Consider the following 12456-nt stretch of genomic DNA (forward strand, 5'->3'; position numbering starts at 1 on the left):
TCGATGGCCAGTCGCGAGTATGCTACGAAGGTATATGTGGCACGCACGTGATTTGGCCAACGTGGAATACAAACAGCCGTAAAGACAGGTAAACGTAATGCACCTTGGTTCTGTTAGCTTTAGAGATATTGGTCCCGGATTAAGTCCGATGCTCGTTATCAATGTGACCCTTGGCAGGTTTTAAGATTGAGGAACGTAGTCGGTTAGTCTGTAAAATTTCCAGTTTTCAATAGCGCATATCGTTATAAAATATTGGTAGAACTTTGTCTAGTTTTTCCGTGTTAATAATATCATTGTAAAACGGGCTCGAACGAGTAACGTTTGTAAATATTACGATGCAGTATCTCGTGTTTACCGTCCCCAAACAGTTGGTATTACGTCCAGACTGGGTAAAGTTGCCGTTCACCCTGTGTGGACAACGTTTTCAAGCAGTTCAATCCCGTCCTTAGTCAGTTTATATCTGAACTAGACCTATCTCGTTCTTAATACGCGTGAACATCCTCTTTCTAACTCGTTCATAACTCGACCAACTCGTTTTCATTCACACTGTACCTAACGGGATGCTGGTAACGTTACCAGCATTCCAACATGGCGGCTGATAAGATCGCTTGGCGATTATTCCCCTCGAATTAGCAGTCTTCCACGTGTATACAATCAACATTATTTAGCACACTGATAAACTTTGATGGTGGGAATACATTGAATGCACTGAATTTTCTTATTAATGCCTATGTGTTGAAGAATAAGCATGTGTAATATCGCACGAGGATGTCGGTAACTCAAAGTCTGGATGTCGGCAACGTGCAATGAATGATGCTGGTAACGCATACTGTCCTGCTTTTAGTCGGTAAACAGAAACTGTCGAGAAAGCTTTTTCTCTGTCCCTCCTCAATTCGGACATTTGACATGTTGATTTCGTTGCAATGTTAGACGTTTATAGTACATTTTACATCGTGCATTTATTGGTAGGGCTGAATATATAAAGCTAAATAGTCTGCCAACTTAACATTAGGGACTGCATATTTTGGCAATATCTTTGTTGTTGTATTCCTTTCAGTGTAAAAGTGCTTACATGTAGGGGGTGCGGTGATGATTTTATGGGGGTCACCCATTTCGATCTGGGTGGCAGGGGGTGGGGGATGTCATCAATTTTGTACATAGAAGTATTAAAATATTATGCTTAAAATCAGGGGGGTAATTGATTTTGTACAAGACATGGAGGGGGTGTCATTCACATTGTACATGCTTCTCCATGAAAATCATCATTCTTCCCCTGTAGCCATAAAGTATGAACGGTCCCTTAGGTCCGTCTGGGAACGTGATCGACGTGATTGAAAGTGTGTACAATCACATTGCAATTGATGCCCGACTGCACTACGCCCGCACACGTCTGTGGAGCAGACACGTCAACAGTAAGATTTATGTACGGCAATTCTGTTCGTAGTAATCTCGTTTTAAGTACGTTGTCACTCCGTCCCATTTTAGAACGGGTAGAACGTTGGACATGTTCAACGTTCTGAAGCACCCTTCCGTACCTAATATAGTTCTGTCCATTAAGTTCTTAAACAGACTGTAATCAGGTGACACTACGTCCAGTCCGTTCGCACACAGTTCCTGCCCGAGCCTAACATTTTTCAAGAACGTACTGAGAACGAGTTAGGGGCGACTAACGGGATCGGATGGTCAGGCTCGTTGATTACAGTCCGTTTGAGTCAGAAACGGACCGATGAATTGCAAATTTTATCATTGTGCAAAATTGCCACATAAATATAAATAGTACACATGTTTATCATTTACTAATACCCAACAGCTTTCTTCTATTTGAAAATGTTCCGGACTGTACCAGGTTGACACATATTATTGAGGCTCATGTCAATCACTCGAAACAGGTTTTTTTTCGAATGACAAACGAGAATTGAAAAATTCCCACTAACGATCTCGTGCATGGTAAAAACAGGATTGGTAAAATTAGAAAGGATTTTTTGCATATTTTCGTTGAGGTATAACTATAAAGTTATATTTTGTTTCTTTACTAGAACCTTCAACTTATTCACACACAAGGCAACATGCGAGATCAATTTTGTTTGTTGTTTAACGCACCACATATCCTACACACCTGTCTAGATTCTAATCAGATACACAACTGAACAACCACCGTTACTCTTTTGAAACTTCTTTTTATGTTTGATAATATTGCAAATATAGAAATATGTTATTTGTTCGTTATTGAAAGCAACACAAAGACATTTCCCTGCTGTTTGGCTGGAGTCTGTTTCTCAGAGAGTCTGGACCAGTTGGTTTGTTTTGTTAACGCCGCACTCAGCAATATTCCAGCTATATGACGGCGGTCTGTAAATAATCGAGTCTGGACCAGACAATCCAGTGATCAACATCATGAGCATCAATCTACGCAATTGGGATACGATGACATGTGTTAACCAAATCAGCGACCCAACCCCGTTAGTCGCCTTTTGTGACAAGCATATGTTGCTAAAGACCAATTCTAACTAATTCATGGATTAAAAGCGAGATTTAATGCAAAATGCATTATATGAAGCTGTGACTTTTGAGTACCAAATTACCACTACGAAAAGGAGACGATATCTCTCAAAACGACCTCTCCCGAATGGCAAGGGGAGATAATGTAGTGCTACGGTCGAGTAGCCTCCCTTACCCTATAACGCCAAACCAGCCGGGGTCCACGTGGGTAAGATGGCCCATCTTGAAACGGCATTACATAACATTGAGACCACAAGGACACAGAGCAATTGGAAGGCTTTGCGTTTTATTTAAGATTACAGAATAATAATAATGTCACTTATAAAGCGCAAATGTCCACACACTTATGAATGCTCAATGCGCTGAAAAGAATTGAGTAAAAGAGTCAGACATAGGCACTTTGAAACAGGTGAGTTTTAACTTTTGACTTGAAGGTTGAGAGAGATTCACATAGTTTGATTTCTAAAGGTAAAGAGTTCCAAAGAGTTGGTGCAACATAGGAGAAAGCCCTTTTCCCATACGAAACTAGGTGGAATTTGGGAACTTGTAGTAGGTGCTGATTCTGGGACCGGAGTGATCTTGATGGAATGTATTCTGTGATGAGTTCGGTGAGATATTCTGGAGCTTGATTGTGGAGACAGCTGAAAGTGATGCAGAGAAGTTTGAAGTTGATTCTCTGTTGAATAGGCAACCAATGTAAGGATTTGAGAACAGGAGAGATGTGATCAGATTTAGTCTTCAGAGAAATAATTCTTGCAGCTGTATTCTGTACTTTCTGTAGTCTTGAGATATTGTGTTTGCTGAGGCCGATCAACAGTCCATTGCAGTAGTCTAGTCTGGATAGCACTAGACATCTGACTAGGATGTGGGCACATTCCGCTGTGATGTAATTCCTGATGTTTCCTATGGCTTTAAGATGAAAATAACATGATTTGCATATTCTGTTGACTTGCTCCTGCAGTGAAAGGTCTGCGTCAATCCGAACTCCTAGGTCTTTCACAAGTCTCGATGTAGACACTTGTGCTGAACCAATTGTGACTTCATTTCTGAGATGAGTTAGGTGATGCTTTCTGCCAACAAGTAGAACCTCTGTTTTTTCATCATTGAGCTTTAGTGTTTGGCCGTTCATCCATGATTTTATTCCGGCAGTGCAGAGTTCTAGTTGTTGGACGGCTGGTGATTGTAACGCAGGTGTGAAAGGCTTCAAGAGTTGGGTATCATCTGCATACGAATAGTTCGAGATTTTGAAGCTGTCGATGACGGATTGAAGCTGGTTTGTATAGATGAGAAAGAGGACTGGACCTAGGACGGAGCCCTGAGGTACACCACACGAGAGAAAGGTCTTGCTGGAGAGTTTATCTGCAACTGAAACAAGTTGACTCCTGTCTGTCAGATAGGACTGAAACCATGTCAAGGCTACACCATGAATTCCGGCGTGATGCTCCAGAATGTGCAGCAGTATCTCATGATCCACAGTATCAAATGCTGCACTTAAATCTAGTAGGACCAAATATGCAGCATTGCCTGAGTCAACTGCCCATCTGAGGTCATTCACGACTCTTAGTAGCAGAGTTTCGGTTGAGTGATGTGGTCTATATGCAAGTTATATGTCGTGGTTTGATGATAGCAGTCTTCATGTTATGCGGAAACACACCCTCCGATAGACTCTTGTTGATGATGTCTGTGATGACGGGCAGCATAGAGGTCATGTGATCAACAATCATTTTGCTTGGGATTGGGTCACTCAAACAGGTTGTTACATTTGATGATCTGATGAGAAGTCTAACTTCGTGCTGCGAGAATGGTTCAAACTTGAACAGGATTGTTCCAGTATACCAATTAAGCCGATGTCTATCACTGGCTTGTCTGGTCCAGGCTTATATACAAACCGCCGTGTTACGATATAAATTGTTATAAAACGTAAATTGTAATAGAAATTAATGTAAATTTTAATACGCAAATTGTAATTATTTTAGTTGCGGTAAAATGTAATTAATATTTACGTAAATTGTAATAACAGTTTTAATCAGTAGTAAATACTTGTGTGTTCGTTTTTCGTTGCATTTCATACATCATATAAGCTTGCGAGCGCGATAACTCAAGAAAGAAATGATGGATTTTGTACCGAGGTGTATTGCAGATGCACCGACACCAGTTAATTTAGCTACCTTGAGTGAGTGAGTTACTTTAGCTATACGCCGCACTCAGCAATATTCCAGCTATATGGCGGTGGTCAGTAAATAATCGAGTCTGGACCAGACAACCCAGTGATCAACAGCATGAGCATCGATCTGCGCAATTGGGAACCGATGACATGTGTCAACCAAGTCAGCGAGCCTGAGCACCCGATCCCGTTAGTTTCATCTTACGACAAGCATGGGTTACTGAAGGTTCATTCTAACCCGGACCTACGGGGGTTCCTTGAGATAATTTGAAAAACCACAGCTAAAATCTTAGGTATTGCTAATATAGAGATTGTTAGCGTGATAACTCAAGTAAGAATTGACAGATTTTGCTTAAAAGTAGAACCAAGGTGCATTTGGAGGATGTACGGACACCAGCTGAATTGGGGGACCTTCAGATTGATAAATACTTATGGAAAATAAAATAACCGTAGTATCAATGTGCATTTTCATTATAGATTTCTGAAAAAATGTGATGGTTGTTTCCATGGAAACTTTTATAAGACATTATTTGACGACAGTTCTCATGGTTTATTGAAGATAAATATGAGTGCCCTTGTCATATCATGTTTAAGACACAAACTGCCGTTAACATAGTATGATATGGGCATGAATATAATTTTCTAATAATCTACTTTCCAACAAAGGCAGGCTCCAATCCATCGCTGTATTTAGAAGGCGGCTTCTTAGTAGCAACGTGACGTCATAACATTGTTCATGATGTCATGTCACCATGACAAAGTGATATTTTACCCGGTACATTTCGTATGAAAACAAATGACCCCAGATATGTTTGCCCTCGTAGGTTATAAGCATTGTTATTATCTTTTTTTAGGCTAATGTCACCCGTTGATTTTTTTCTTGTATTTTGCGCGGTGAAATTATTTTATATTATTATAGGATATTTATATTGCGCACATATGCAGGCAACTAGTGCATGCTCAAGGCGCTGGTATTTTTCCCTCGATCATTGGATGTCAATCTCAACGCGACATCGTATTATCAATCTTAACTCCCTGGGGAGTATACAACTCTTGCCGCCACTAGGCGCACCGAGTTATTGTGGCTTTCCCATCCTTACGATGTTCCCATTCACAGCTGGGTGGACTGGGACACATAGTCACATCGTCCAAGTTCACTGCACGTTGCTGTACCCGCAACTAGGTGTTTGCACGTATTCATGTGGCCACCATCTGGTCATATACCAACGGATTCGTGGGTTCTTAAGGGTTGTGACAACACTGAAAGAGTCTGCACGCAAAGTTGACTCCAAGGTTTTTACACCCGGTCACAGGTGGGCTCGATCCCGACACCTCAACCTCGCTGGATCACTAGCCTGGCGTCTTAGCCAGCTCGCCCACCGCGAATATAATGGTTTCCTTAGTATACCATAACAATTAAGGTGTCGACTTAAATTGTATACCACGGAAGCGAGGATGTACTTTGTGTTTGAACAGGTTCTTTACTACGAGTGTTGACAATCTTGTTACATCAGCGTACTATTTATATTTGTATTATTCAAATCTGACCAGATCGGATCAATGTTGATATTATTTAGTTTTTGCCTATATTACTGATGTATATTTTTCATTTCATAAAGACTACAAAGCACGTAAAGTCAGCAGAACTTGGAGGGATGTTCTTAATTAGCTGTGAGCTTTAGGGATGGAACGCTATACCGCGGTATTAGTAAAACCGCGGTATTTTGCCTTCGGTTTGGTATACCGTAATGCAATCCAAAAAATCGGTATTTTCGGTTTTGGTACCGTAAAATGACAGTTTTGTTAAATCAAATAACAAAGATTATAGTTATTTGTTTCCAAGTTATTAAACAATGTAAGCTTTGGCTCACAGTGGCTTGTAATGCTGACAATGATACGCCTAGGTCCAACACTCGCTCACCCATGTATTATTTGCAGCAATACAAGCCCCTGTGGTTTGACTTTTTGTTATCAATTTTCTGTATTATGATCATATCTCATATACCGTACCGAAACAGACTGAACCGAACGCCTTGTACAGCAATACGAACCGTACCGTGGTAAGAGCGTACCGTCTCACCTCTTGCGCCACTAAGTTAATATAGTGGTGTTTCTACAATGATGGCGTTTTAAATAAAATAATGCCTAACTGGTTGCAGTGAAGGAAGAAGCATTATTTATGTTTAGTGAGAAGGTATTGTTTTCATGTTTAACAATTTTAAGAATCAAAGCTAAAACAGTAAATGATTGTGTTATTATTTACTGCTTAGCTGCTACACTTGCAGTCTGTCAGTCTACACACATGTAAAATACTTTTAAGCAATGACGTTGTTTTGAAATATGTTTTAATGTCTCATATACTTTGTATTTCGTTTTTTCTTCGTCTTCGGAAAAAAAACACATGAAAGTAACTTTAAATAAGGTCATAACTTCGCTTGTGATTGGTTACTAGACTGTAGATTGGATCACCACGTGTGAATTCACTAACCTGTTTATGCTAACACGTGCATTAACTCCGATAAGAGATTGTACTGTATGGTATGTTCCCCGGGGAGTTGTGCTAGAAATATGGTGTTGTCGAAAGGCATGCAGATGATCGCCTATGAGCATCTGCAATATACATGTCGATGATATCATATCACACCAAACTTCGTACTGTAAACTGTGTGGAAATTAAGTTGAACAATATATCATTTAAGCTTATATAATATGTATAAGATAATAAGATATATGTAAGTCTGATGATGTCACAATGGTTACATAAGTTCAGCCTAATATTGAAACTAATATGTTGCACTACCAACCTCAAATTAATGCGAATAACGACTCAACGGTTATGAATTGGCAAGAGATACCACTGTGATCACTGGATTGTCCGGTCCAGACTCGATTATTTACAGACAGCCGCCATATAGCTGGATTATTGCTGAGTGCGGCGTAAAACTAAACTCACTCACTCACTCAAGCATAGCCCCAAGCAAGCACAGCTTGGAACCATGTTGTTATTGTTCTAATTCCACTGTTATTGATCTCTTTCACCGATTTTCGTGGCTGGTCAACAATGAGTGAGTGAGTTTAGTTTTACGTCTTATCACGATAACAGAGGTTAGATTCAGTTCAGGTTACATTCTTAGCAATCAAGTTGATAAGAATTTAATTTTGAGATTTAGAGTTTAGTTGTCGTTTGATAGTTTTAGGTTTATGACATTAGTGTTTCAAGTTTTTAACTTTAGTGCTTTGGAGTAAGTGAGTGAATTTAGTTTTACGCCGCTTTTAGCAATATTCCAGAAATATCACGACGGGGGACACCAGAAATGGGCTTCAAACATTGTACCCCGTTGAAGTGGGAAAATATGACAGGAGTAACCTCTGTGGGAAGAGAATGGGGCGTGTCAGCTTTGACTGTAGAAATGTGCGTTCTCGTCATGGAGATTGTACGTGCGCCGCTTCCAACCTATTTAGGAATGCAACTTTCATTGAATTCATCTAAAATTCCATCAGGAATGGGGTGTAATTGTATAGTGTTAGCATGAAAGAGTAATCATAAATGTATGAATGACAACGCACTGGTGTGTATCATTATTATATGGGTATTTATATAGCACTATAGTCCATCCCGCATGCATGCTCAAAGCGCTGGTAAATTTTCCTTGGATGTCAACCACAGCCATATTACCATTCTCAACTCCCCGGGGAGCATCTTGCTGCCACTAGGCGCACCAAGTTAATGTGGTTTTCTCATCCTAACGAGGTATACATGACAAAAAACAAGATATACTGATTTCATTTTGTATTAGCTCCGTCTCAAACGAGTAGAACTACGGGATAGGAGCGCTCCCATGAGTCTACTTTACATCCGTTGTGAATTGTCTTATTGCCCCTCCTCATCCTCCTATCCAGATACTTCGCTCTCAGATGTTATCTCTTCATCTTCAGTAGAGCCTTCCATCCAAGACTTATATTTGTACAGATTGGAAAACACGTCATGATACAGATTATTTGTGTCTCCTACTTGTTTCAGTATTCCTTGTGACTTTGGACCCCACTGCAGATAAGTAATAAATCGGGCATACGTCTCTTTAAACGTGCTCCAGATGAATTTCTTCAGTTTGGCTTGAATCATGTCTTCGTTTAAACCTCTTTTCATGTACAGCTGTCGTTTCTCATCCAAAAAGTCTTTATTCAGCTCACGTGTAAGTGAATACATTTGTCTTATACCTTGTTCTTCGAGATCAGCCATCTTTTTTTTCCTGTTGTTTTGTGTGACATCACTTAACAATTCATCACCATCATCATTTTCCATTTCAGGACATTGTTTATCGTGTAAATGTCTTTGTAAGTTATGGTTATTGCTAAACACTTAATAGTCACAGTCCACCAGAGGACGTGGTCTCTTCACAGGAGAGAAGATGTTGTCTTCCTCCCACTTCCTTTTAACTTGGGGTATTCCAGGTGGACCCACTGAAGACTATTCGGGACACCAGTTACTTCTGTGTTTTTGCAAATCCTGCACGTCTTGAAACATGAGTCCACAGTCATCACAAGATGGCATTGTTGGGAGATTTTCTTCACACGTCTGCTCACGCTGAAAGTCTAACTCGGACTGAATGGTCCTAGCTTGGATGTCTCCTTTTAAACTGAATGCATTGGGACAAAGTCGTAAATGGGAGGTGTTCGAGGTTTTGGATCAACCAACACGTAGCCATATGGTTTCTTGATAGCCCTTTGAAATGGCTCCATGAAATGGTCTGTGTTACCTGGATACATTTGCCTCGCCAAAGTAATGATGGGTTGTTGATCGATAAGATTGTTGAACAGAAGCAGATAATGACAGTTTCTTCGTTGTGTGGGATCCTTACTGAAGTACAAATTCTGGTTCAAGGCTATCACTGAGAGATTACAATGATGACTTCCTTCCGTAAACAGATCTGTAATGCGAGGATGTTTGCTCGCTGTCGACATTAAGTCGTCGAGGATAACCACATTCACCACATGGGGGTCCAGAAACGCATCCTTTTCCAGGTCAGAAGGAATGCCTTGATGAAATTCCACATAGGGAAAAAACATGGGTTTGAATGGTGTTATACAAGGGCTGCCATCGTTTGTAGAGCCAAATAATACGTTCAGGATAAGGTTTAATGTTCATCCTTTCTAAAATCTGTTTCACTAAGTAGGTTTTCCCACAGGAGGTGGGCCCTGAGACAATCATGGTGTAAGGGTGTATTAGTCTAAATTCTTCCAAAGACTGAGTAGTACTTTCTGATGAATGTGGTTGTACTGGTTGCTGCTGCTGCTTTTGCTTTTGTTGCTGCTGCTGCTGCTTTTGCTTTTGTTGCTGCTGCTGCTGCTTGATTTCTTCTCCTGATTGTTTTGTTCCAATATGACGGGACAAGTCATGAGCCCAAACATATTGTTTGGAGCATACGGGACAGGGATGCATAATGATGTTCACATGTCGACAGTCCTACTACAAATGACACATTTAGCCTTTTGTCTCTATTAAAAATCTGTTTTCATTTGCTTTGTTGACACTACTTCCATTGTGTCTTCCCTATGGACGACACTTTCCCTATCTCTCTTCAACTTGTTTGGTGGGAGACGTGAGCAAACGTGTCTGTAGAAGGGGTAGGTCCATCTTGACCCCTTGCTTCTCATAATAGATCACATAATCATCAACGTTAGTAAAGGGATTAGGATATCCTTTAGCCTGCACATAGGTCCATTTTGTAGGGTCGTCGAGATAGGGTCTCCAGTATCTCCTGTTCATTTTCTTGTTCAGAATGAATACTGACTCTCACGCAGAGGTTTCAGATGAAGTGTCACTATCACTGGTCCACAGCTAAATGAAGCTAAATGACCGTTTCCGTCCTTTATATAGATATCCACAGTCTGGACATTTTTCAGTTTGATGGGCACATAGACATCTCTTAAGGAGGAGATCAGGTTAACTATAAGTGACACATAATGAAGACACATATATATACACTAGCATATCATTTAACCTTGAGATCAAAGTAAAATGATTAAGAATATCATTCAGTGAATGTCCTCTGGCTTTCATCATCACATAAAACAAAGCATACAGTCCACAAGTTTTACTGTTTTTACTTTGAAGTATCCGTGTATTGTGTTGGAAAGAAGCACCATTCCTTTGTAGAAATGTGTGGAATGTCCTTTGATAATACTCAGGCTTTCTTCCCAAAGTGTCAATCTTGCATCCAAATAGCTATCCAGTGTTGTCCAGGTTGATGAGAGGCTTGGTTATTCAAAATGTATCCTTCGGGATATGTGGATATAGTTCGTGGTAACTGACCCGCAGCAAGCACTTTGATTTTCATCACTTTAGTAACACTGTCTTTGTTCAAGAGGCACTGTAGTCGTGTATTCATGGTGTTGCTAATGTTACGCGCTTCGTCCACTTAAAAATCAACTGATCCTCGCTGTAAATGAGACAGCTGATACCTTCCGGAAGCACTGACTTAAAATGTAACTCCAAATGAAGATTACCTTGTTTTAAGGTATTCAAACAGTCCCCTTCTATGCGTTTGGGTTCCAGCATACATTGATAAATAGCATGTCCCTTATTGAAATCTTTTCTTCTACTGGGAAAGTCCCTTTAACATTAATAACATTATATTTCCCACGGTCAGCTCAGTACAACGTCATTGATCCCTGTGAAATGAGGTCGGCCAGGTGTTCGATGACGTCATTTGGGACTATACCCCCCTGTTTACGACAGGCAAGTTTTCTTTTGGCATAACCATTTCTTCAGAGGGTTTATATTCCAAGTTCGCCTTCGTGGTCAAATGAATATAGCGCCAGTCCGGGTACAGAATGCTTGTTATTATCCATACGGGCTAGGATACACATGCGATTATTTTTGTGATTATCGCGCATGTGCTTTTCAGTGATTCTCAACGTTGATTGGTCAGGTAAGCTGAGAAGAAATATGATTGGTTGACGGAACTACTTTTCATGATCCAAGTTCATTGACAACTTTTACCGTTTCATTAATTAATAGAACGTGATTTTAAAAAGGTTAAAGAATATGAATACTCATTTTATAAGACATTATTATATTTCAATAAAATTGCGTTATAAATAGTAGTATTTTTTAAAATAAACTTTAAAAAAAACAATCGTTTGCATTATTTGTAAACAAACATGGCCGCCATTAGGCTAATCCCGATCAAGGACAATGACCTAGTTAAAGTTGACGGTGATCCAAGAGGAAGAGTGATAAGAATTTTACAGCCCTTGAATTCCTACAACCTGTTTGTTGTTAAAAACTGAATTCGGGGAAATAGAAGCATCAAGATACCGACTAAAGGTATTACCTGAAAGTGTGACAAGTGAGTCTGCCACGGCTTTCCGGGCATAAAAATGTTCAATCAATAAACAGTTTCTCAGGTCCAATTTAAGGTGGTGGATTCCACTTCAACATCTCTAATGACTCCTCTCTCAGTTGACGATATGCTCCAAAGAGGCGTATTCTTCCCAATGACTCGGATTCCGACTAGAGCTATCTTTCTTGGAACTGCTGTACCCTACTGGGACCAATGACGTGACTGTAACACGCCTTCCAGAGAACAAAATGTTGTTTAATCTTCAAACTTGTTGAGTTTCTTGAAAACTTTTTATAGATGTATTCGTGGGATGGTTGTCTTTTAGATTTCCCGACTTCTAACCGTTGACTTTCCCCAAAACTGACAGGTTTTTGCCAAAGTGTGTTTCAACACTACACCGTCACCCTGTCACTAGACACACGTCAGTCGTGAATGAACAATGTTCGG

The sequence above is a fragment of the Haliotis rubra genome, unplaced genomic scaffold (assembly GCF_003918875.1).
Source record: "Haliotis rubra isolate DU_JTF1 unplaced genomic scaffold, ASM391887v1 Scf225, whole genome shotgun sequence".
Classification (NCBI taxonomy): Eukaryota; Metazoa; Mollusca; class Gastropoda; order Lepetellida; family Haliotidae; genus Haliotis; species Haliotis rubra.